General features: G+C 46.0%; 1 long non-coding RNA gene across 1 annotated transcript; it reads left to right on the top strand.

The window, feature by feature from the left end:
* The first annotated feature begins 5,282 nt into the window (after positions 1 to 5,282).
* Positions 5,283 to 26,438, top strand: LOC142302125 (uncharacterized). Its single transcript, XR_012752938.1, has 6 exons — positions 5,283 to 5,339; positions 7,032 to 7,053; positions 18,719 to 18,765; positions 18,895 to 18,954; positions 20,843 to 20,886; positions 26,249 to 26,438. It is a non-coding gene; the product is annotated as an uncharacterized LOC142302125 (long non-coding RNA).
* The last annotated feature ends 1,489 nt before the right edge of the window (positions 26,439 to 27,927 follow it).

The following is a 27,927-nucleotide window of genomic DNA, read 5'->3' as shown; positions in this document are numbered from 1 at the left end:
CACTCTGCAGATGTTGTGCCAGGCGTCTGGATAGTCCCTGTGAGGATGGCCCATCTTACCACAGAGGTTGCACCTGACGTCCCGGCAATCTGCAGCGACATGACCGATGTCCCCACACAGGCTGCACTTCACCACGGTACAGGCATTGGCCAGATGACCAGTTTTACCACATTTGAAGCACTTTCGGGGCTGCCCGGGGTAGTAACATCTCCCCTTCTCCCTCCCAATGAAGAAGGAGTTGGGCAGGAGGGCAGTGATGTTATTATATTGCCTCAGCTTCACCTGTACCTTCCACCCCATAGTCCAGATACCATCCTCATCTCTGACCTTGGTGAGATCAGAGACGAGGTCACAATGCCTCCGGAGCCACACCTCGATGTCCTGTGGGGGAACGGCCTCATTCCAGAAGGTGACATTCACTGTGACAGTATCTGGCCTGGAAATAGGGACCAACAAGAACTCATTCCAGTCCTCGGTGTCCCTGAACTTGGGGTAATCGGCCCAGAACCTGTCCAGGTCAGACATGAGCTTAAAGCTGACGTCATAGCCCTGCCCGTCCTGCAGATTAGAGACCGCCAGGATCTCACGCGGCACAAACCCCATCTGGCGGCACAGCAGCTCCCTCACCACAAACCTGCGCTGCGGCAGAACCTCCTTGGGACCTATGTACTTAAAACGCACAACATTAATACGCTTGAAAGTCTGGCCGGTATAATGGGCGCCGGAGGTGAAGGATGGTGCGCCGCGGCTCCAGGCATTCCTGGGGGGCACCTGCCGGGACACCCTGGGCTGACGGACAGGACGAGGGTCTGTAGCAGGGGGGGCTGGCACACCTTGCGGGTTAGATAGCAAAGAGGGAAAGTCACATATGTCTTGCACATCAACATGAGCAGCATCATCATCATCACATGGTGCAATGTCCATCACAGACTGTGAATCCCCTCCAGCCCCCGACCCCACAGGCACAACAACACCATCCCCAGCTTGTGCACCGGCCTCAGCAGCACAGACAGTCACACATGGAAGGTCCTGCTCCTGTGCGGGGCACTCTGGGACTTGTAGTGCCTCCACTGTCTGAGGTGTAAGCTCCTGTAGCTGCAGTTGTGTCCCATCCTGAAAACAGAATCTGGCCGCCTGTATCACCGGTCGCGTCTGCTGTTGGGGGGTCTCGTCCCGAGCGGCCTCTGACTGCACAGCAGGGGTCTCCACAGCACAGTCCTGCCTATGGGAGGCCAAACATTCCTGGGTCATATAGGTCTCCTTGAGGGGCCCCATACTCTCCAGCACAGTGTCCATGTCCTGCACCAGGGGCCCCATCCTCTCCAGCACAGAGTCCATGTCCTGCACCACACTCGCCAGCTCCAAACCCTTCTTGTTCAGTCTCTGGTCACACACAGAGGTCAGGTCAGGATTAGTGGCCTTCAGATTATAGATAAAGTCTATCTCCGCCTGCAGCATGCCTTTCATCGACTGTAACTCACCCAGTCTTCTGACTAGTCCAGGCATCTCATCCGCTAGCTGCGGCTCGGGCACACACACTGTATCCACAGCTTCAGGCTTGACCACAGGTGCAGGGACTTTGAACACAGGCTTGTTACAGGCCTCCACTACAGATGATTTCATGGTGGTCTTGCCGGACCCAGGCACTGGGACTTGCTTACCGCTGGCACTGGACTGCGACCTGGTGCGGCCTGAGCTCGCCATGCTGGACACCACATGCTGCTGCTGGAGATTTTCTTGCAGGGTCTGCTTCTCCAAAGATGTCCTCTGTCTGCGGGCCGGAGAGCTGAGCTGCACAGCTGATGGTGATGGAAGCTGAGCTCCTGGCTGGAGCTGTGCACTGACCGGGGCTTCTCTGCAGGAATCACAAGACTTAACACTTTGCTGCATTTCTTTAGGGACATATTCTGGCTTCTTTGCTGCACTTGGAGTTGGTTTTCCTCCCAAAACATTACACACCGATTCCTTAGATTCTCCTTTCTTGCTGGAGCTTTGTGCTACATTCACAGGTCTCACAGCGACTCTGGGGGTGGTATTCCCAATAGAAGAGGCCTGGGAGCCGTGTCCCAGTGTAGGCCGGGAAGCCTGGGCCTTGCCTGGGGAGCTTCCCCGCCCAGGGGGGCCCCGCCCTGGGCTTGCTCCAGACATCAGGAGAACTGCTCACACACAACCTCACAGCTTGGGGGCAGTATTATAGTAGTTATATTCTTGTACATAGGGGCAGTATTATAGTAGTTATATTCTTGTACATAGGGGCAGTATTATAGTAGTTATATTCTTGTACATATGGAGCAGTATTATAGTAGTTATATTTTTGTACATAGGGGCAGTATTATAGTAGTTATATTCCTGTACATATGGAGCAGTATTATAGTAGTTATATTTTTCTACATAGGGGCAGTATTATAGTAGTTATATTCCTGTACATGGGGCAGTATTATAGTAGTTATATTCTTGTACATAGAGGCAGTATTATAGTAGTTATATTCTTGTATATAGGGAGCAGTATTATAGTAGTTATATTCTTGTACATAGGTACATAGGTGCAGTATTATAGTACTTATATTTTTGTACATAGGTGCTGTATTATAGTAGTTATATTCTTGTATATAGGGGCAGTATTATAGTAGTTATATTCATGTACATAGGGGGCAGTATTATAGTAGTTATATTCTTGTACATAGGGGGCAGTATTACAGTAGTTATATTCTTGTATATAGGGAGCAGTATTATAGTAGTTATATTCTTGTACATAGGGGCAGTATTATAGTAGTTATATTCTTGTACATAGGGGCAGTATTATAGTAGTTATATTCTTGTACATAGGAGCAGTATTATAGTAGTTATATTCTTGTATATGGGGAGCAATATTATAGTAGTTATATTCCTGTATATAGGGGCAGTATTATAGTAGTTATATTCCTGTATATAGGAGCAGTATTATAGTAGTTATATTCCTGTATATAGGGGCAGTATTATAGTAGTTATATTCTTGTACATAGAGGCAGTATTATAGTAGTTATATTCCTGTATATAGGGGCAGTATTATAGTAGTTATATTCTTGTACATAGAGGCAGTATTATAGTAGTTATATTCTTGTACATAGGAGCTGTATTATAGTAGTTATATTCTTGTACATAGGGGCAGTATTATAGTAGTTATATTCTTGTACATAGGAGCAGTATTATAGTAGTTATATTCTTGTATATGGGGAGCAGTATTATAGTAGTTATATTCTTGTATATGGGGAGCAGTATTATAGTAGTTATATTTTTGTACATAGGGGGCATTATTATGGTAGTTTTTGAGTTTTGGATGTAAAAATGATATTTTATGGTACAGTGTGCACAGTGACTAATGTGAGTTATATTAATCTGTATATACAGTTAGGTCCAGAAATCTTTGGACAGTGACACAATTTTGGCGAGTTGGGCTCTGCATGCCACCACATTGGATTTGAAATGAAATCTCTACAACAGAATTCAAGTGCAGATTGTAACGTTTAATTTGAAGGTTTGAACAAAAATATCTGATAGAAATTGTAGGAATTGTCACATTTCTTAACAAACACTCCACATTTTAGGAGGTCAAAAGTAATTGGACAAATAAACCAAACCCAAACAAAATATTTTTATTTTCAATATTTTGTTGCGAATCCTTTGGAGGCAATCACTGCCTTAAGTCTGGAACCCATGGACATCACCAAACGCTGGGTTTCCTGCTTCTTAATGCTTTGCCAGGCCTTTATAGCCGCAGCCTTCAGGTCTTGCTTGTTTGTGGGTCTTTACATCTTAAGTCTGGATTTGAGCAAGTGAAATGCATGCTCAATTGGGTTAAGATCTGGTGATTGACTTGGCCATTGCAGAATGTTCCACTTTTTTGCACTCATGAACTCCTGGGTAGCTTTGGCTGTATGCTTGGGGTCATTGTCCATCTGTACTATGTAGCGCCGTCCGATCAACTTTGCGGCATTTGGCTGAATCTGGGCTGAAAGTATATCCCGGTACACTTCAGAATTCATCCGGCTACTCTTGTCTGCTGTTATGTCATCAATAAACACAAGTGACCCAGTGCCATTGAAAGCCATGCATGCCCATGCCATCACGTTGCCTCCACCATGTTTTACAGAGGATGTGGTGTGCCTTGGATCATGTGCCGTTCCCTTTCTTCTCCAAACTTTTTTCTTCCCATCATTCTGGTACAGGTTGATCTTGGTCTCATCTGTCCATAGAATACTTTTCCAGAACTGAGCTGGCTTCATGAGGTGTTTTTCATCAAATGTAACTCTGGCCTGTCTATTTTTGGAATTGATGAATGGTTTGCATCTAGATGTGAACCCTTTGTATTTACTTTCATGGAGTCTTCTTTTTACTGTTGACTTAGAGACAGATACACCTACTTCACTGAGAGTGTTCTGGACTTCAGTTGATGTTGTGAACGGGTTCTTCTTCACCAAAGAAAGTATGCGGCGATCATCCACCACTGTTGTCATCCGTGGACGCCCAGGCCTTTTTGAGTTCCCAAGCTCACCAGTCAATTCCTTTTTTCTCAGAATGTACCCGACTGTTGATTTTGCTACTCCAAGCATGTCTGCTATCTCTCTGATGGATTTTTTCTTTTATTTCAGCCTCAGGATGTTCTGCTTCACCTCAATTGAGAGTTCCTTAGACCGCATGTTGTCTGGTCACAGCAACAGCTTCCAAATGCAAAACCACACACCTGTAATCAACCCCAGACCTTTTAACTACTTCATTGATTACAGGTTAACAAGGGAGATGCCTTCAGAGTTAATTGCAGCCCTTAGAGTCCCTTGTCCAATTACTTTTGGTCCCTTGAAAAAGAGGAGGCTATGCATTACAGAGGTATGATTCCTAAACCCTTTCTCCGATTTGGATGTGAAAACTCTCATATTGCAGCTGGGAGTGTGCACTTTCAGCCCATATTATATATAGAATTGTATTTCTGAACATGTTTTTGTAAACAGCTAAAATAACAAAACTTGTGTCACTGTCCAAATATTTCTGGACCTAACTGTATGATGGGTTTTTTAGAATCCTTATTCTTATGTTTGAGCATCCATGTAAGATATTACATCAGCAAGTGAAACATCATTGCCCTTTTTGGATTTTTTTAGGTTGGTAGAAAAGTAAAAGATCTTCCATTTTATCATTAAACCTCAAAATTCTGTATTTCTGCTGTTTCAATTATTTTTTTTATGTTATAGATAAAGCTGAACTATTACACCTGTTGGTACTGGTAGTCATTGTGGCTTCCTGCATTGGCTTTTCTGGCCTCGTATTTTCAATTGTCTTTTACTTCTTCTTAAAAGCCAAAAAAGGTGAGAAATCTAATCTTTACTTTACGAAACATGCATTTGAGTCATTAAAAAAGTAGGGGGTTTTCGGGCAATTGTAACATAATATTATAGAATTTCTTGGCTCGAAGGGACCAGGAAACGTAGCAGAGAAGGTCAATGGACCCTGATCACCACGGATGGTCCATTTGTCCTCTTTGACGGGAAGCTTTTCTTTACAGTATGGTTTATCTTAACAACTTTCAAAGTAAAGAAGTAATAACTGTAAAGTTCACATAAGGTTGGAAAAAAAATATTTAATTTTAAAGATTTTTTTCGTATCAAAAATGACAGATTGGACCATATATAGCTAATTGGGCACAAAGTTTGGTGTGTAATGGGGGATTTATTATCAAAAATTAAGGGATCCCGGCCCCAATGCGATCCTTACTGGTGCATTCCGCTGATGAATTATAACATATGATATATTACCCTCAGCCTGGTATTTTGGATCCTTACGCGGTCTCCACACTCCATCCACTGATTGGATGACAAGAAGAGAAATGCAATCTGGGGCATAAATGAAAATGTCCAGATACATTTGCCAGTGGATGACATTACTATCTATATAATTGCCTTGTTCTGTCTGTCTTGCTCCAAAATGACGTCATTACAGTGACAATCGTTGCCACACCGCGCGCGCTAAAGAGCCTGCTACCAACGGCTCAGCTAAGTGAACAGCCCGAACTACGGGTCGACAGGATGATGCCCGACACTTTTCCCCGCACCCACACTCCGCCCCGACTTCCCGGTGAGTGCTGCACCCCCTGGAGCCTACACTGGGAACCCAGCCGACACATACCCATTGCTCGCTTCTGCCCCCCCGCACACATTACCCCACTCGGCTCCACCCCCACGCACTCCGCCCCCCGCACACATTACCCCACTCGGCTCCACCCCCCTGCACTCCGCCCCCCGCACACATTACCCCACTCGGCTCCACCCCCCCTGCACGCTGCCCACTGCATGTATACAATGAACACACACACACGAATACACGAATAGTCACCTGTCCTCAGCCATGCAGTCCCCGGCACTGACATCAGCGCCATGGCCCCGCTCGGCTCCACCCCCCCACACTCCGCCCCCCGCACACATTACCCTGCAGGATGGGGGCACATGTCAGGTGGTGGTAGCACCAGGATGGGGGCACATACCAGCATCAGCATATTTTTACTTCAATTTCCACTGTTCATGGCCTTCTTTCATTGCAAGCCATGGACATCATTAAACATTAGTCTCATCTATTAAAACTGTTCTTTCTGTTCTTTGTAATTTTAAAACCAATAAACAATTATAAGAATACTAAATTAACCCTCACCCATCCAGTCCATTCATTACCTTATTATTCAATCTGCTAACCCACATACACATTCTAGACTACCCGATACGTTACAATCGGGCCACCTTCTAGTAGCTCTATATATATAATCACACATCTCATCATGTTATATTGTTATACATTATATACAAGTAAAATATATCTTTGTACCGTGTTAGCCAGTAGTCCAGAGTCCTTTGAGGATCAGATTCTCCTTTTTGCATTTGGATTTACCATCTTTTCAGTTAGCCATTAAAAGGTATCAACCACCGAGGACTCTCAGTTCTTTTAAATAATTTTTTTATACATTATATAGTAATTCTGACGCTAATAATAATTTTTCTTTTCATATACAGATAAGAAGAGGAGCAATTTGGGGTATTTATCTATTAATTATTCCTAGAAATGTAGAACCACAATTTTCAGACTATTAAAGATCTTGTTAAATAAGTAAATTGTCATTAATAAGTGATCTACGATATACATAGTTGATTAACTCTCTTGTAACAAGGATTATACCTTCCAATAATGGTGGAGACCTCAGATGCAATCATTTATACAAAAGCATAATATTTTCATCAGCAAATCCCCTGTATACATAGATACACTGCTGACCATTGAGATACATCCCATATTGTGCTGCAGAGCTGCACTCATTATTCTGCTGGTGCAGTCACTGTGTACATACATTAAATTACTGATCCTGAGTTACCTCCTGTATTATCCTCCAGAGCTGCACTCATTATTCTGCTGGTGCAGTCACTGTGTACATACATTACATTACTGATCCTGAGTTACCTCCTGTATTATACTCCACAGCTGCACTCATTATTCTGCTGGTGCAGTCACTGTGTACATACATTACATCACTGATCCTGAGTTACCTCCTGTATTATACTCCAGAGCTGCACTCATTATTCTGCTGGTGCAGTCACTGTGTACATACATTACATTACTGATCCTGAGTTACCTCCTGTATTATACTCCACAGCTGCACTCACTATTCTGCTGGTGCAGTCACTGTGTACATACATTACATCACTGATCCTGAGTTACCTCCTGTATTATACTCCAGAGCTGCACTCACTATTCTGCTGCTGCAGTCACTGTGTACATACATTACATTACTTATCTTGAGTTACCTCCTGTATTATCCTCCAGAGCTGCACTCACTATTCTGCTGGTGCAGTCACTGTGTACATACATTACATTACTGATCCTGAGTTACCTCCTGTATTATACTCCAGAGCTGCACTCACTATTCTGCTGGTGCAGTCACTGTGTACATATATTACATTACTGATCCTGAGTTACCTCCTGCATTATACCCCAGAGCTGCACTCACTATTCTGCTGGTGTAGTCACTGTGTACATACATTACATTACTGATCCTGAGTTACTTCCTGTATTATACTCCAGAGCTGCGCTCACTATTCTGCTGGTGCAGTCACTGTGTACATACATTACTGATCCTGATTTACCTCCTGTATTATACCCCAGAGCTGCATTCACTATTCTGCTGGTGCAGTCACTGTGTACATACATTACATTACTGATCCTGAGTTACCTCCTGTACTATACTCCAGAGCTGCACTCACTTTTCTGCTGGTGCAGTCACTGTGTACATACATTACATTACTGATCCTGATTTACCTCCTGTATTATACTCCAGAGCTGCACTCACTATTCTGCTGGTGCAGTCACTGTGTACATACATTACTGATCCTGTGTTACCTCCTCTATTATACTCCAGAGCTGCACTCACAATTCTGCTGGTGCAGTCACTGTGTACATACATTACATTACTGATCCTGAGTTACTTCCTGTATTATACTCTAGAGCTGCACTCACAATTCTGCTGGTGCAGTCACTATGTACATACACTACATTACTGATCCTGAGTTACTTCCTGTATTATACTCCAGAGCTGCACTCAGTATTCTGCTGGTGCAGTCACTGTGTACATACATCACATTACTGATTGTAAGTTATATCCAATATTATACTCCAGAGCTGCACTCACAATTCTGCTGGTGCAGTCACTGTGTACATACATTACATTACTGATCCTGAGTTACTTCCTGTATTATACTCCAGAGCTGCACTCACAATTCTGCTGGTGCAGTCACTGTGTACATACACTACATTACTGATCCTGAGTTACTTCCTGTATTATATGTGGCGCCCCTGACCTGGTCAGGCACCACTGAGTACTGCACCCATGCTGGGGACAGTACAAAACAGGTAATCCAGAAGGCTGACCGAGGTGTGACTACACAGGCGCATAGTGATCAGGTCTCACACATGTACCTTTGGGAGGACCCCTGGGGATCCCAGGAGGGGGCGAAGCCTCCATCTCCACTCAAGGGGTGTGGTAGAGAGCCTGGTTGCTAGGTGGCGTAGGCAGGCACAAAAGGGAAAAGAGGAAGGAGGAGGAGAGAGCAGTCTGAAGCAGAGTGTGGAGGAGTGAGGAGCATGGAAGTGGAGCTCAGACAGGAGCAGCAGTGCAGGTCCCACGAGTGAGCCGGTTTAGTGTGCAGCTCAGGGAGAGCAGAAGCAGACCCTGGAGCTGTTGCAGTCTAACAGCGTCCGCGCAGTGACTACTGACGGGGGAGAACGGTCACCTAGTGGTGCCGTCCGAAATCCACACAAGGCTAAAGAGAGAGCAACGGAGTGGAGAGTAAGAGGACTGCCAGGGAGGTACCAGGCCCGAAGGGGTAACAGGTCCCAGTGCAGAGATAGATCCAGCTTTCTTCTGCCAAACCTGCCTGAGGGGACACTTCAAACCCCCAAGACAACACCACAGAGTCCGCAGCCACGTAGCAAAGTGGGGGCCCATAGTTCACAGGAGGCAAGCAGCCGGAGTGACCTGGTCCAGGCTACAAGCAAACGGGCCGAAACGAGGGGAGCAGCAACTTCCCTGGGTGACCCCCATAGGGACTGCAAGTCGGGGTTACCACAAACAACAGAAGGGCTAAGGAAGGCGAGTCAGTAGCCACCCTCATCAGTCAGCCTGAAGGACACCTGGTTCCAGCCTGGTTCATCCCAGCTACGCCCGGGTTACTCACCCTGCCACCATCAGTGAGTAAAACCCCTGAAAGACATCCTGCTTGTGCGTGTGAGTCATTCTGCGACTTGTAGTTCCACACACCTACACGGGACCCTGGGGCATGCCTCACTCTCAGGAGGCTATTACAACTGACTGCACCCACTATCAGCCCCAGGCACCCCTAACCTGCAGTGGCGGTCTTCACTGACCGCAATTCTGAGAGTGGCGTCACGACAATCAAAATAGAGGATTTCCTACCTGTGACAAGATCCAGCCGCGTGGAGTCCCTGAAGGTAATGCACAGCTGCACCGACACCGAGCCTCGGGGCCCCACATATCTGGCATCACGAACAGGATAAGGACTAGACCTGTTCAGACAGGTGACCATGTGCCTGGGCGGTCCGCTTGGAAAATTGGAAGCGCCGCCATATTGCCACCATGAAAAGCGCGCTGAAAAACAACAGCAGCCCGCGCTGGGAGAAGTTACCGCCCACGAAGAGGTGTGGCTACCCAGAGATCCCCTGCAGAGTCCTGGTCTCGCAAGTGATGAGAGCGAAGGCGTTCAGAGACGTCGGGAAAGAAAGGGAGCCGGAAGCCTGCTGCTGAGAAAAGATCTGCAGAGCAGCGACGACGCGGTGAAGATGGCGTCTGAAGATAGGAGCCCAGAGCCGGGTTCCGCTGCCTGGTGGTCCTGGGAGCTTGCCCAGTTCAGTGACCGACTGGAGGCGAGGATCGTGCAGCAGATCCGAGAGGGACGTGCGGAGCTTCTGGAGATGGCTGCAGCGGTTCAGGCCTATGAGAGGGGAACCGCACGACGAGTGCCAGACCGAGCGGCGACGACTCAGGCCCCGATGATGCTACCGATGGGTGAGTCCTGTGTTGCCCCCGCCAGCGCGAGTGCCCCGACCCCTGCTGCCATGCCCGCGGTCCCTGGAGAGATGCCCGGCGCGGCGACGCTGAATCAGGCCGCAGCCACGCCAGGTGCGGCCCGCCGAGCCCAGGCCGCCGCAACGATGCCCTGCCCGGCCCGCCAAGAACCGGCCGCAACAGCGACGCTGATCCAGGTCGCTGCGGCGACGCCCAGCTCGGCCCGCCAAGAACCGGCCACAACAGCGACGCTGATCCAGGCCGCTGCGGCGATGCCCAGACCGGCCCGCCAAGAACCGGCCGCAACAGCGACGCTGATCCAGGTCGCTGCGGCGACGCCCAGCTCGGCCCGCCAAGAACCGGCCGCAACAGCGACGCTGATCCAGGCCGCTGCGGCGATGCGCTGCCCGGCCCGCCAAGAACCGGCTGCAACTGCGACGCTGATCCAGGCCGCCGCCATGCAGGGCGCAGCCCGCCAAGACAAGACTGTAAAATTATTTACCCCGGCCTGCAAGGCCAGAGCAGACACCGCTCCCCAGCCCAAGGAAGTCCCTTCTAGGAAGTCCCTGCTGGGGGAGGACCCCGAATACTGGAAGCTGAAGGCTGACCTAGAGGCCCACTTCCCAAAGGAGATGGTGGACCGGTATCTGCTCCCTCCGCATACCCACAGGAAGATTCCTGCAACATTCATGCCAAAGGGTCCCCCGCCCTGTCCTGCTGATGAAAATCCATCCCTAGCGCTGCCACAAGAGGAGTGCCCAGAAGAACTAAGGGGGAGGGGAGGCCAGGAAGCTGAGAAGCTGACTCCAGAGCCATCAGCAGTGGATGCAGCACCAGTCCAAGAGCCAGAGATGCTGCCGTACTCCCGCTGGGATGAAGAGGGCCCGACATCCTCCGCTGAGGAAGATCTGTCCAGATACATCACCTGGGAGCCTGCAAGCGGTGAGATAGCAGCCAGGCAGGACCCAGCCCGCAGGACACGGCGCCGCAGCAGGACAAGGGATCCACCTGCACAGCAGTCTCCAGAGGAGAAGGACGAGGTCACGGCCAGAGACTTAGAGGAAAAGCGGTCCTTGAGAAGGGCCAAATCCCAGGTCAGAGGCCCACTTTGTCGAGGAGTTGTAGAAGACTTCAGTTTGAAATCAGGATATGGCTTTATAGTAGCACCTGGTATGAAAGAAGGCATCTTTGTGAACAGAAGGGATGTAAGAGCACATTTACCTAGAGGACATCCAGGAAGAAACCTACAGATAGGAGACCCAGTAGAATTCACAAAGCACCAAGGAGAACGCGGATGGTACGCACTAGATGTCACACCATGTCCCAGAAATCCCTACAGAAACCCTGCTGTCACAATACTACAAGAAACAGACACAGAAGAAGAGGAAAGAAAAGACAAAGAACCCATTGATGAGACCACTACAGATGATGACAGAGATGGAGAAAGCAACAAGTGCCGCAGCCCTACAGGCCCAAGCCCTGGTAAGGAAGAAGGAGCAAAGTTCATGTAAAGTAAAGTAAAGTACAGAAGTTACAAGTTTTGAAAAGTTTTGCAACGTTCAAGTTTAAGCACGTGCCCACATGAACTAATGTGAGAAACCTCTTTTTGCACTTTGAAAAATGAACCTTAAGGCTATGAACTGGCTATAGCCACAAACTCTCGCAATGTAAATAGTTACCCCAGAGGTACCACCACCAGAGCCAGCCTGTTTAGGGGTCTGGCTCGCCTGCAACCAGGGAGCACGCCTGTTTATGGGGCCTGGCTCGCCTGCAACCAGGGAGCACGCCTGTTTATGGGGCCTGGCTCTCCACCACAAAGAGGGTACCTGGTCAGCACCAACTGTGGAGGCCGCCTCTGCATCCTGCCAGAAGAGGCTGAAGGCGCGGCTCCACCAGGCCAGGTATACCCTGAAACCACCAAACCACGAAAGCCGCCTCTACATCCTGCCAGAAGTGGCTGAAGGCGCGGCCAACGGGAGAGGCAGATTGGAGGAAAGGTCTGGGGAAACGGATGGCCCAGACCTGGTTACCAAAAGAAACCGGTGACCTGCCTCCTGAGAGGGTTTAGGGTGGGTTAACGGACTTGTGGGTGGAGGGTGGTGATGTATGGTACCTGGTGGTTTTAAACGTTTTACCATGTCTTACTGTTTTACGCATTTTAAAATGTTGTCTTGCAGCCCGAGGACGTGCTGGTGATAACTAAGGGGGAATGTGGCGCCCCTGACCTGGTCAGGCACCACTGAGTACTGCACCCATGCTGGGGACAGTACAAAACAGGTAATCCAGAAGGCTGACCGAGGTGTGACTACACAGGCGCATAGTGATCAGGTCTCACACATTTACCTTTGAGAGGACCCCTGGGGATCCCAGGAGGGGGCGAAGCCTCCATCTCCACTCAAGGGGTGTGGTAGAGAGCCTGGTTGCTAGGTGGCGTAGGCAGGCACAAAAGGGAAAAGAGGAAGGAGGAGGAGAGGGCAGTCTGAAGCAGAGTGTGGAGGAGTGAGGAGCATGGAAGTGGAGCTCAGACAGGAGCAGCAGTGCAGGTCCCACGAGTGAGCCGGTTTAGTGTGCAGCTCAGGGAGAGCAGAAGCAGACCCTGGAGCTGTTGCAGTCTAACAGCGTCCGCGCAGTGACTACTGACGGGGGAGAACGGTCACCTAGTGGTGCCGTCCGAAATCCACACAAGGCTAAAGAGAGAGCAACGGAGTGGAGAGTAAGAGGACTGCCAGGGAGGTACCAGGCCCGAAGGGGTAACAGGTCCCAGTGCAGAGATAGATCCAGCTTTCTTCTGCCAAACCTGCCTGAGGGGACACTTCAAACCCCCAAGACAACACCACAGAGTCCGCAGCCACGTAGCAAAGTGAGGGCCCATAGTTCACAGGAGGCAAGCAGCCAGAGTGACCTGGTCCAGGCTACAAGCAAACGGGCCGAAACGAGGGGAGCAGCAACTTCCCTGGGTGACCCCCATAGGGACTGCAAGTCGGGGTTACCACAAACAACAGAAGGGCTAAGGAAGGCGAGTCAGTAGCCACCCTCATCAGTCAGCCTGAAGGACACCTGGTTCCAGCCTGGTTCATCCCAGCTACGCCCGGGTTACTCACCCTGCCACCATCAGTGAGTAAAACCCCTGAAAGACATCCTGCTTGTGCGTGTGAGTCATTCTGCGACTTGTAGTTCCACACACCTACACGGGACCCTGGGGCATGCCTCACTCTCAGGAGGCTATTACAACTGACTGCACCCACTATCAGCCCCAGGCACCCCTAACCTGCAGTGGCGGTCTCCACTGACCGCAATTCTGAGAGTGGCGTCACGACAATCAAAATAGAGGATTTCCTACCTGTGACAAGATCCAGCCGCGTGGAGTCCCTGAAGGTAATGCACAGCTGCACCGACACCGAGCCTCGGGGCCCCACATATACTCTAGAGCTGCACTCACTATTCTGCTGGTGCAGTCACTGTGTACATACACTACATTACTGATCCTGAGTTACTTCCTGTATTATACTCCAGAGCTGCACTCACTATTCTGCTGGTGCAGTCACTGTGTACATACACTACATTACTGATCCTGAGTTACCTACTGTATTATGCTCCAGAGCTGCACTCACTATTCTGCTGATGCAGTCACTGTGTACATACATTACATTACTGATCCTGAGTTACCTCCTGTATTATACTCCAGAGCTGCACTCACTATTCTGCTGTCTTCTCATGGAAGCCCATGTTACTGTTCATGTTCTGCTGCCCAAATAATGATAGATTAAAAAAAGGGAAAAGCAAAAAATAGGGAATAAAGCAGGACAGTTATACTGACCGACCTTCCCTTGCAGCTTTACCACTGTTTCTGGGTCCGATTATTAGCTCCCATGCATATTCACTGCTTCCCCCGCCCACTGTCAGTCTTAGCATCTGTGATTGGTTGCAGTCAGACCGCCACCTCACCCTCTTTGACAGCGTCTGTAATTGGCTGGAATCACACATGCTGTCTGCGTCCCTGTAATGGTGTAAAAATTAATAAATTTAACAAATGGCAGAGGGTCCCCCGTGTATTGATACTGAGAGCAGATAAAGCAGCTGGCTACAGACTGCAGCCCTGAGCCATGTGCTTATATTGGCTGTATATCAAAATATGAGGGACCCCATGCAGCTTTTCTAAAAGTATTTAAGTAAATAAGTAAAAAAAGGACATGCGATCCCTCAACTTTGATACCCAGCAAGACACAGCTGAAAGCTGTGGGCTGGTATTCAGAGGCTGGGGAGGCCCATGGTTATTGAACCTCCTCAGCCTAAAAATAGTAGGCCACAGCTGTCCCCAAATTGTCACATCCAATTGTTGCATCTCCTGCAAAAAAAAAATGCATTAAAACGTGATGCGAATTTGATGCACTTTTTGTCAGGAGATACAGATTTTGGTTCAGGTTTTTGGTGCATAAGTTCGAGCACCAAATTTACAACTCCTTGCAGAAAACCACTCAAAAAACACATTTTTCTACTCGCGGTGTAATCTTCTGGCAGGAGTTGCAAATCTGGTGCAAACATTTCAGCATGTCCGTGACCCGCAATAAGATAATGCAGTCTCACTTTCACTGGGAGTGGTGTGGAAGCACGGATAAGACCTCCGCTGAACTGAAAGATGTCTCCAGCCAATGGGCGGATGCAGCTTATGTTACTCAGTTCAGCGTAGGTCACACCCAGGCTTCCCCGCTGCTGGCAGTGTTACCCAGAGCCTGCAGAGAGCGGACATGTTCTCTCTCTTGGCTTTGGATGTAGCAGAGCCAGGATCGTCATGTGACTTCATGTGTATTATGTCGGACCTGCAAGGGTGTTTTGGGCATTAATAAAGGAGTGAGAGAGGGTGTGTGTATTTTATTTAAAATAAAGGATTTTTTATATGTTTGTGTTTTATTTCTTTTCACTTACAGGATTAGTAATCAATTAGTAGTAGGCTCATAGATGTTTTTCATTACTAATCTAGGGCTTGATGGCAGCTGACAAATCACAGCTGTCAATAACCCCATATATTACCACCACACCAGGGTGATCGGGATGACCCAGATAAAGGCTGCAATTCTCACATCTTATTGACGTGACAATTCTGGGAAGCTAGTAGGCTGAGGGGAAATATCTATGCCTGCCGTCGTAGTTTTTACTCTCACAGGCTATCAAAATAGGGAGGGAACCTACATCTTTTTTTTATTATTTATTTCATTTTACACTACTGTACAGCAAATTGAATGCAACCAATTACAGATTAAGACACAAGTTGAGGGGCGTGCATAGGAGTCTGCAACCAATAACAGACACTGGCACAGAGGGTGGGTGGGGGAACAGTGAATATTCATGAACATTAATTAGTAGCCAAGAAGAGAGTCTGACTGCAGTGTGATCCTCTTATCAACACTGGGAAACACAGTGTTACAAACTGGTGCTGTAGATGGCAGAAATGGCCTGCTGCTTTTTCTAATCTGCCTGAGTGCCAGCCTCGGATCTTGGCAGTGCCAAGGGTGGTTCAGCTTGCTGCTCTTGCCTCCATGTCTAAGTGTGGAGTTTTGGAAACTGAGCATACATGGCCTGAATTACCTTTGCTAAGTCCCTAAACGTTTCCACAGTGCATGCTCAGGTACTTAGTTCTCTCAGAAACTAAAGGCTGCTTTACACGCTGCAACATCTCTAGCGATGTCGCTAGCGATCTCACCCGCCCCCATCGTTTGTGCGTCATGGGCAAATCGCTGCCCGTGGCAAACAATATTGCTGGTATGCGTCACCTGAATTTACCTTCCTAACGACGTTGCTGTGGCCGGCGAACAACCTCTTTTTTAAGGGGGAGGTTTGTGCGGCGTCACAGCGATGTCACACAGCAGGCCACCAATAGAAGCAGAGGGGCGGAGAGCAGCCGTATGAACGTCACTCCCACCTCGTTGTCGGAGGACGCAGTTACGCTGTTGTTCATCGTTCCCAGGGTGTCACACTTACCGATGTGTGCTGCCTCAGGAACAACAAACAACCTGCGTACCAAACGAGCAACAATTTTTGGGAAATGAATAACGTGTCAACAACCAACGATTTTTGGCACTTTTCGGATCGTTAGTGGTCGCTGGTAAGTGTCAAACGTAATGACGTCGCTAACGAGGCCGGATGTGCGCCACATCCGTGACCCCAGTGTTTCTCGTTAGCAATGTCACTGCGTTTAAAGCAGCCTTTATTCTTGTGTTTTGCCTACTGAGCTTGCTCAGGCAGAGTCTCCTCTTCCAGAGACTAAGTGTGGAAAATACTGGGCATGTGCAAAATGTTTCCACTCTGGTTGAGACTAAGGGGCACTTTGCACACTACGACATCGCAGGTGCGATGTCGGAGGGGTCATGTCGAAACTGATGCACTTCCGGCGTCGCACTCGACATCGTAGTGTGTAAATCCTAGATGATACGATTAACAAGCGCAAAATCGTCGTAATCATATCATCGGTGTAGTGTTTGGGAATTCCATAATTACACGACTGCGACAGGTACGATGTTGTTCCTCGTTCCTGCGGCAGCACACATCGCTCTGTGTGAAGCCGCAGGAGCGAGGAACATCTCCTACCTGCGTCCTGCAGCTCACGCTGGCTATGCGGAATGACAGAGGTGGGCGCGATGTTTACGTCCCACTCATCTCCGCCCCTCCGCTTCTATTGGCCGCCTACCGTGTGACATCGCTATGACGCCGCACGACCCACCCCCTTAATAAGGAGGCGGGTCGCCGGCCAGATTGACGTCGCAAGGCAGCTGAGTCCATGTGAAGCTGCCATAGCGATAATGTTCGCTACGGCTGCTATCACAAGATATTGCTGCTGCGACGGGGGCGGGGACTATCGTGCTCGGCATCACAAGCATCGGCTTGCGATGTCGTTGTGTGCAAAGTGCCCCTAAGTCCGGAAAGGACTGCACTGAGCATGTCCATGACGTGGTGGATCCTGATTGAACTGAGCATGTTCATAACTCTCGCCTTCAGGACTATTGGACGTGGTCATCTGACAATGACTGATACCCTTGTTTGGGGTGGAGCCAATGTTATTGGCACACCTATCAAATGACAATACCTCATGACCTGGATCTGTGAGAGGATACTCCACACCTTAGACAGGTCGACTGGGTAGGTACTGCTCATTATCATGGCCCAAAAAGGGTTACTCCACACCGTAGTCGGGCCACTAAGGCAGGCACTGCTAATACCGTAACCTGGTGCTGTTAGAGATTTTCCACATCCTAGACAAGTTGCCTAGGCAGGTTGCTTCCCAAGCCATGACCTGGTGCTGTGAGAGGTACTCCACACCTTAGATGTGTCGCCTAGGCAGGTTGTCTTCAGACATCTCCTTTGTGTGCACATGGGGTAGGCTGCTACTCAGGGATCGCTGGTTAGGCGTGTGTGCTGAGTGTGGGTGTGTGCATGGGGTTTTACTTTGCGTTATTGAGTCTCGTAGCCTCCGTGAGGATAACATTGGTTACAGCGACTATTTCCCTTTCATTTGCATAACCTCTGTGACGTTACCACAGGTTATTGCGACCCACTATTATACCACTATGTGCCATCAACACAGCCTATTGGGTTTCCATTTATTTTTATCTATAAGCTGTTGTGGGTCCACTTTGTCCTCTGGACTACTAGCAGCGGTATAACATCTCTGCATGGTGGACCCTGGGTTGCGATTGAGGGGGAAGGTTTTGTTTCTTATTTTCTCTCAATCCGCCAACCCCGTAACATACAGTATGTGTAAGTATCTTGCTCTTACTCCACTTGTAGCCACCTAGCACTTACTACAGCAATTTTACAGCCTCGGATGTCTCGTCACCACTTAGTCAGGGGTTCGTGGTTTGGGGTTAAGGTTGGCGTCAAGTTTGCTCGCTGATCCCGATTTTTATTTTCCTTGCTGCTTCTTCGTACCTGATTATCCATGGGTTTACTCATCACTATTCAGAATCACTGCAGGTTAAGTAATATATTGTATGTACACAGTGACTTCACCAGCAGAATAGTGAGTACAGCTCTGGAGTATTACATGGACTGTAAGTCAGAGTTTGTACAAATCCACAATTGTATAATTTTACAAACAGAAAATGCTACAAAAATGTTTATTTTTGTTTATTTCAGAGATACAATTGCGGAGGCCAATGATGCTTGTGTGTACCAAAATCCAGGTGACAAATAATACAATAAAGTTCATGGGTGTAAATAAATTTTCCATATCTATCCTGTACTGTTTGCATCCTACATAAGTGGAGTTGTACTTTCACTGAATCTGCTTTACATTATTTTTGACTCCCCAGATGAAGGCTTTCGTTCCGAAACGCGAGTTTGGGAAAGTGGCGCCACACTCCCTCTAACTGGTAGGAAAGTTCTTCTTTGTTTGATGGCTTGTGACTATCCATCTTCCTCTTGATTACATTCCAGTGGTAGATTGGTATGGGTCTGACTAGTGAGAACTTTTTGTTCTTGTCTGGTTCTCTTCTAACAACAAAACGCAATCTGGAGTAGTTCAATGGAGTTGCGAGTCCTTCATACACTCAGACAAGGTGTTGAAGTCCATGATACTGGTCAAGACACCATGTGCAGCCCCTTGGCTATTTTCAAGGATCTTCAGAGTTTTGAGTTGAGAAATGGAAAACTGCATCCATGATCTGCAGGTCCAAACAACACTTGGTTCTTGTTGCCAGGAGAGAATCAGAAGAGAGCAAAGGATTCTGCTGATTGGTGAGACTCAGCCGCGGGACCCAGACCAGTCTAACATTTACCATCTATCCAGTGAAAAAATGATCAAAACCAATAAAAGGTGGGATACCACTCTGTTTGACACTGCAGAGTCACAATGATCAGGTAAATCGGGGGACCAGGGCACCTAGACTTACCCTCAGACTAGAGGGATCATAGTTATCCTTTATCTCAGAGTTACATCTGAAGGTGAGGATGTCTGAGCTGCCTACCTGACTCTGCTCCTAACCAGTCCTGATCCTATGCCCCCTCCCCCCTACCCCAGGGGAAGGCCCAGATGGGAGTGTGATATAACCAGCAGAGATAGACAAACAGGAGAAATCAAACCTAAAGCCAACAGAAACAGACAAACAGGGGAAACCAAACCTAAAACCAACAGAGATAGAAAAACAGGGGAAACCAAACCTAAAACCAACAGAGATAGAAAAACAGGGGAAACCAAACCTAAAACCAACAGAGATAGAAAAACAGGGGAAACCAAACCTAAAACCAACAGAGATAGACAAACAGGGGAAACCGAACCTAATACCAACAGAGATAGACAAACAGGGGAAACCAAACCTAAAACCAACAGAGATAGACAAACAGGGGAAACCAAACCTAAAACCAACAGAGATAGACAAACAGTGGAAACCAAACCTAAAACCAACAGAGATAGACAAACAGGAGAAACCAAACCTTTATCTCACAGCATGCTCACACAAACGTATAAGACAATAAGAGGTAAGTAGGTAAATAAGAGCAGGGAGGAAACAACAAGACAATGGGAGAATTCAGCAACAACTTCAACCACCATGCAATATAATCACTAGCAGGACTAGACACAACAGCACACAGATCAACACAGAAATAAACTATAGTTGGCATGGGAAGACATATTCTACCATCTTAAAAAGACTGGGAGTAAATGTGATAGGTTTCCAACAAGATGTGATCCCAGAGATAACCAGCAGGCTAAGAGAAGTTAACTCTTGCTAGCCTGACCATTAATGAGCACACAGCTGGTTGACGCCTGAGCCTGCCTGTGTAACTCAAATACACCAGAGAAAACATACTGTGGAGTATCAGAATCTGTAGTGTGTACAGCATCTGATGCCACCATGGCACTCAGCAAGTTTTGAGCAAAACTCCGTGTGACAGTAGTCATAGTAACTCATTTGTATACTGTCATCATGTTATAGCAGTGCCACTGAATGTATTGAGGGAGCAAAATCCAGTTACATTACTCATTGACTTTGGCAGCTGAATGCTTAAATGATAAGAACAGAGTTCACGCTGACCCCAGTCATTGCAATGGGATGTCGGCTGTGACCTTGTACTGATGAGGCTCGCAGCTCCTCTATTCCTGCAATCCTCTGTGCAGGAGCTAGCCATACTATGTCCCATAAAAATGTGACTGGGCACAGGCATTACAGGGGTTAAAAGGAGAAGCTGCATTGTATGATCAGCATTTATAGCCAAGTGAATACTACTTGATATCTAAGAAAAAACATCTTTATTTTTCAGAATATGCAAACTTAGAAGACCTCAAAAAACAGACAAAAGTGAAGGTAAAAATGGTAATCTATCGATCTATCTATTTATTATATACCTATCTTATGAATATAAATTATACACACAAAAGGTGAAAAAAAAAAAGGGGAAGATACGGGTGCACCTAACTGGTCCCTGTACAGACTAAAAGACTCTAGCTGCAAAATAACAGCACCTCCTCGGACCTGGCTCCCTAATAGGACTTAAGGCCCCGTTACACAGGACGATATATCGAGCGATATGTCGTTGGGGTCACGGATTCCATGACGCACATCCGGCATCGTTCGCGACGTCGTTGCGTGTAACACCTACGAGCGACTCTGAACGATTGCAAATAGGATGAAAATCATGGTTCGTTGACACGTCGTTCATTTTTAAAAAATTGTTCGCTTTTGGGGATGCAACCGACATATTGCTCCGTTTGACACCTTGCCAACGACAAACAACATTCAAACGACCTCCTGGGTCCAACAATATATCGTTGACCGCTGATGCGTCGATTTTGAGATTGTTACTTGTGACAGTAAATAAACGACCTATGGGCGATACCGGCAAATCGTAAATACGATCTGGGCGTGTCACGTCGCTCATGAGATCGCCCGATATATCGTCCCGTGTAACTGGGCCTTTAGGGATTTCTCATGCCTCCTGAAGGACCCTCGGGGAGGCCACCACACATTGTCTACTATTAGAGAGGAAGATATGCAGAAATAGACAGAAACAGAGACTGGGATAAACTGAAACAAGTTCAAATAAGTTAAAACGTATAGGGATTGTTTAGTAATACACACTGACTTATGGTAGGAACTCAACTGGTGGTTACTTTGAAGGTAAAACTGTAAGCTGAAGGGCTGGAACTTCAAGAAGAAAATCCACATAGAGATAGCCAGCAAGGAAGTGCAGTGAGAAGAGACTATACATAACACAACCCAGAATGTGATAGGGCAAATAACAGGAAAATAAGTAAAATTTGGAGAGAATCACACCAAGAAAAGAAAATAAGGACATTTTGAACTATCAGCATTTGGACAGAAAAGAAAAGACAATAACCCAGCAGACAAAGGAACTGACCACGAAACCCCAGGTTACCGAACTAGATCCCTAAACTAAGCCATTGCTATGGAAAAAAAGTGTTATTGGCAGGACCACATACATATTAGTTTTGTCACATTCAGTTTCATAGGGTTGGGTCTAGTGAGGAGCAAGCACTTAACTGCTTGAATTTTCGTTACTCAAATTAAGCAGATCCAAAACTCGGACGCACTCAACTCGAAGAATGAGTATAGTGGAAGTCAATAGGGAACTCATTTCTGTGGCAGACCCCTTAGGAGGGCTGGGGAGGCTAGAAAATTGCTTAAATGGATGGAAAAATTTCTGAAATGTATTGGAAACAGCATGTGAAAGACATCTGGATGCATTTCTGACTCCCAGATCACTGCTGGGAACTAAATAAATAAATAAATAATTTAAAGAAATGACTTGGGTTTCCTCCTATTTTTGATAACCAGATCAGGTAAAGCAGACAGCTGTGGGCTGGTATTATGATGCTGGGAAAGTTTTTGGTTATTTGCTCTCACCAGCCTAAAAATAGCAGCCTGCAGCTGCCGCAGAATTGGTGTATCACATTGCATGCACCAATTCTGGCACTTCATCTGCACTTCCTGATCACCCTGGTGCATTGAGAATTCGGGGTAATATTTTTGGGGGTGATGTCCGCTGTGCTTTGTCAGTTGGCATCATTCCCAGGCGTTAATAAGGGAGAGACATCTATCAGATACCTCCATTTTTAATCCAGTTAGTGTAAAGTGAAAAAAAAAACACACAGGAAAAAATAGTTTATTTGAATAAAGACTAGTGATGAGCGAGCACTAAAGTGCTCAAGTGCGTGTTACTCAAATCGAGTTGGTCTAATGCTCAGACGGGCTGGACTCAAGTAATAAGTCTAATAGAGGTCTATGGGGAACTTGAGAATTTTTCCAGCAGATCCCCCTAGGAGGGCTGGAAAATTGCCGAAATAAGGAAAACAGTACTGTAATTGAACAGGAACAGCATGGAGAAGATGCCTGGCAAATCTCTGACTCCCAGATCGCTGCTGAGAAGTGAAAAATTAAATATTTAGAAAAAAATCATATTGTCCCCTCAATTTTTTATAAGCAGCCAAGGTAAAGCAGAAAGCAACGCTGCGGGCTGGTATTATCAGTTTGGCAAGGCCCATGGTATTTGTCCCTTGCCAGCCTAAAATAGCCCTAGTGTTATCATCAAGCACATTGGTTAGTAATGGAGAGGTGTCTACCAGACTCCCTGATTACTAACCCAGTAAATGTATATTTAATAAAACACACAGAAATATGAAAAAACCTGTTAATTTGAATGAAGACTCCCTCACATTATCCCTCATTCACCAAATTATTAAAAAAAAGCCATAAATATCTGATATAATCCATATAGTAGGTTCCCACGACATCCCCCGAATTTACTCTGCAACCTTTGGAGCCTCATTCAGAGAGCGAGGCTCCATAGGTCACTTCCGGTCAGCACCCAACCCGGAGTTTCTCATGCATGGTGATGTCACCGAGTTACTGATGTCATGCTGCATAAGAAATTTTGTGTCTGGTGCTGATAGAGAGTAACCTCTGGAGTCTCTTTGTCTGAGTGAGGCTCCATAAGTTGAAATATGGATTCAAGGTACATCATGGCACCACTCCACCATAGATTACAGTGGATCTTCATGGCTTTTTTTGTCTAAATAATTGTGGGATAGTGGCGAGGAATCTTTATTCAAATAAACAATTTTTCCCTGAGTATCTGTGTTTTAGTTAGGTTAGTAATGAGGGTGTTTGATAGATGCCTCTCTATAACTAACTCCTGGGCTTGATGCCAGCTGACAATTCAAAGCTGACATCAAGCCCAAATTTGTTTACTCAATTGACAATACAACAGGGCAGTGCCAGATTTGGCATAACTAATGGATGAGCCAATTCTGGGGTAACTGTGGGCTGCTATTTTTAGGCTGGGAATAGACAAAAAAACATAAGCCTTCTTAGCCTGATAATACCAGCCCTCAGCTGTCTGCTTTACTTCGGCAGGTTATCAAAAATAGGGAAGACCTCATAACATTTTTTAAAAATATTTATTTATTAAGTTAAATAAGCCTAAAAACACCCTTTAGTGCCACCTAAAGGGCACTAAAGGATGCAAGTGTACAAACCCTGCTCCAATCTAAGCTTTCCCTTCTACATCAACTCTCCCTGAACTGCTTGTGAAGTACAATGTGCCAAGTATCCCAGCCACGGGTCTCATATAAGACCTGATGATGTGATGTGACTGGCCAATCACAGTAATGCCAGTTACCAATATAGCTACAGCCTTACCTTGTATGGCAGGCAATCGCTGCATGTTCATTGGCTCTCTAACAGACGTGACATGAGTATACACTATTACCCACATATAATTTACATGGTACCCAACTCAGTACCATACGTAATAACACTAGAAACAAAAGAGTATATAATACCAATAAAAAAATATTTTATTAAGTATCTTAAAATATCAACAAACAACTTACAGTTACATGTAGTTCATATGTTATTATAAAAAGGTGCCAAGGTGCTTATGATATCTAATATATAAAGCTGAGTTTATGTATGTACAGTATGTATATACTGTATGTCTGCTAAAGGAATCCTCACCGTCGCATGTACAATCACAAAATTTTGCACAGACGCCCCATGTGACTCAGGGAACATCATAGACTATGTTTTGAGGGGAAATTATAACCCCACGCTTTACAGTTATTTACCAAAAAACTGTCTCCATTAAAGTCAATGGAACTGGGAGCCACAGTGCAGCCAGAGCTTCAGAAGAATGCGCAGCCACGCCCTTAAATGGAGTGTTGGTGTGTCACAATGCAGCCAGGGAAAGAGACTGACAGAGAAAGACACAGGGAAAGGGAAAGAGACAGGGAAAGGGAAAAAGACAGGGAAAGAGACAGACAGGGAAAGAGACAGAGAAAGAGACAGAGACAGAAGGGGAAAGAGACAGAGACAGGGAAAGAGACAAAGAGACAGACAAAGACAGACAAGGAAAAAGACAGACAGACAAAAAGCTAGAAAGAGACAGAGAGAGACAGACAGAGACTGGGAGAGAAACAGAGCGACAGTTACTATCCCAGGCAACACCGGGTACTACAGCTAGTATATATATATATATATATATATATATATATATATATATATATATATATGTTATTGTATATACAAAGTACTTCTATTTAGTATAGTATTATTAGCAGCTAGCTAATTGGTCAAAGAGTCAAAGAGTTTCCTACAGGGAAGAGGTAGCTGTTACTTCGGTATTCAGTCATTAGTTGTTACACATGTTTATTTGTAATAGGTTGGAACTGGTCATATTAAGCAAAAGGCACTTACATGGACGTAACGTGACGTAACGTAAGGACATAGACATCCAATGTACATTTCAAACTTCTTCCTCAGGAGGCATGTGTTGAGGTGGGAAGAACATACCTAAATACCTGCATGCAGCCAATTGCATCATTGACGTAGAGGGGTGTAAATGATCATATGATTTGTGGCACTCCTAACCAGAGATATATATGAAAGGGACACTATGCCAGGATTTGGCATGCGCAGGTTACAGACATCTTACAAAGAATAAGTCCGGGCGCTTGCTTAATGGAAAGAATACTATGTCGCAATAATGGAGACGATGCATGCGTGATCGCACCACAATAGTGCTGGAGGCCAAAGATACTTGAGTATTATGTTAATGTTCATGCGCTCAGGCATTTTATGTGCATGGTCTGAGAGGCTATTTTGGGCGGAACGCAGATGAGAAAATGCTCTACTACTGGGAAAAGTACAAAAAAGCCATGAAACATGTAAGGTGAGGACTCGAACTTCTGACTAAGGATTTTTCTTATGATAAAGATGGAGTCTCTAAATTTTTTTTTGTTGTATTTGTAATAATAAAAAAATTTCTATTTGTTGTGTTTTTTTACTGTTTACTAGAAATTCATGGTGACCATCTCTAATTTGGCATGACACCATGAATTTCGGACTTAGTACCAGCTGAGAATACAAAGCTGGTATTAACCCCTTTATTACCCAGCGAGCCACCCGGCACCAGGGCCGCTGGATGAGCCGAGTAAAGTGCATAGAAATGGCGCTAAGGAACAATGCTCCATTTCCTATCTATCTGTCTATCTATCTATCATCTATCCCTCTATCTATCTTTTTTATCTTATATGCCATATGCCTTATAAGAGGAAAAAAAGGGATTTTATGTTATTGAATAACTTACAAATATTCTTTCCTAGTCTTTGCAATTTCAGCTTTATCTGATCCGTTTTCTTTATCACAGAATGAAAAGCTACTCTACGCTATCGTGAACCACTCCAGTGCTGCAAAACACCCACAAAAATCGGTTGCACCAGAGGTTGTCTATTCTCCAGTTAAGAAGGAAAAACAGTCATTGAAAAAAATAAAATAAAAAACATTTATGTATATTTATATTCAGCAGCTCCTCGAATGTGGAGTTACATGAGTGATAAAATGTCATCAATTCTTATTATTACATGATTATCATTCTATGGGAATTAGATATTTCTGTTAGAATAATCATCAGCCATTATTATAAAATGATTGTATAGAAATGACCTTTGTCAAGATGACTTTTAATTATAATATAATCCAAGCAGTTTGAGATATTTTCGCTTTCTAAAATGACAAAAACCTAATTCTCGATAATTGTTGTTTACGAAAAGAAACTCAAAATTGCAGCCAACAGAGGGATTCCCTATAACATAAGCTTGTGTTCCTATGATGCCTTTTTTTGCTACATTTTTCTGAAAATGTCATGTTTTAACCACATTTTTGGAAGGTAGGGGCCAAAGAATGCATTATTAAAGGGAACCTGTCACCAGATTTGGAGCCTATAAGCTGCAGCCACCAGCAGTGGGCTCTTATATACATCATTCCAACATGCTGTATATAAGAGCCCAAGCCGCTCTGTAGAACATAAAAATTACTTTATTATACTCACCTAAATGGTCAGTGTGGTGCAGACTGTTCAGATGGGTGTCTTGTCCTACGTCATGCACACTATCCGGCATTGAGGTCCTTCGCTGGCCAAAAGCGGAGGCACCGCACCCGGAGAACGGAGACACCCATCTGAACATTCTGCACCGCACCGACCATTTAGGTGAGTACTAGCTGTACTACCCGGCTTCGCCCGAGTTAATAACTGCTGTTAACAAAATAGAATGTATTAACAAAAATGTATTCTGCACACAAACACCACAAAACAAATAGATAGAAATGTAATTATTAAAAGGCAAAAACTAAGCTAATAGAAGCATTTCACAACATATATTTTATCACCACAGATATTCCACAAAGATTTAACTAAATTGGCCAAGTAATGTGCTCTGTCTGTCTCTTTCCAGATCTGTCTCTTTTTCCATCTATCTCTTTCCCCGTCTGTCTCTTTCCCTGGTCCGTCTGTCTCTTTCCCCATCCGTCTCTCCCTTTCCCCCATCCGTATGTCTCTTTCCCCGTCTGTCTGTCTCTTTCCCCCATCCGTCTGTCTCTTTCCCCATCCGTCTGTCTCTTTCCCCATCCGTCTGTCTCTTTCCCCCATCCATCTGTCTCTTTCCCCATCCGTCTGTCTCTTTCCCCATGAGTCTGTCTCTTTCCCCCATCCATCTGTCTCTTTCCCCATCCGTCTGTCTCTTTCCCCATCCGTCTGTCTCTTTCCCCATCCGTCTGTCTCTTTCCCCGTCCGTCTGTCTCTTTTCCCGTCTATCTGTCTATTTTCCCCATCCGTCTGTCTCTTTCCCCCGTCCGTCTGTCTCTTTCCCCCGTCCGTCTGTCTCTTTCCCCGTCCGTCTGTCTCTTTCCCCGTCCGCCTGTCTGTCTGTCTTTCTTTGTCTGTCTCTGTCTCTCTGTTTCTTTCCCCATCTGTCTCTTTCCAGGTCTGTCTCTTTCCCACATCTGTCTCCCCGTCTCTGTCTGTGTCTTTTCCTGTCTGTCTCTTTCCCT

Source organism: Anomaloglossus baeobatrachus, chromosome 4, assembly GCF_048569485.1.
Source record: "Anomaloglossus baeobatrachus isolate aAnoBae1 chromosome 4, aAnoBae1.hap1, whole genome shotgun sequence".
Taxonomy (NCBI): Eukaryota; Metazoa; Chordata; class Amphibia; order Anura; family Aromobatidae; genus Anomaloglossus; species Anomaloglossus baeobatrachus.
The sequence above is the reverse complement of the archived record's forward strand: the minus strand, read 5'-3'. Positions and strand labels throughout refer to the sequence as shown.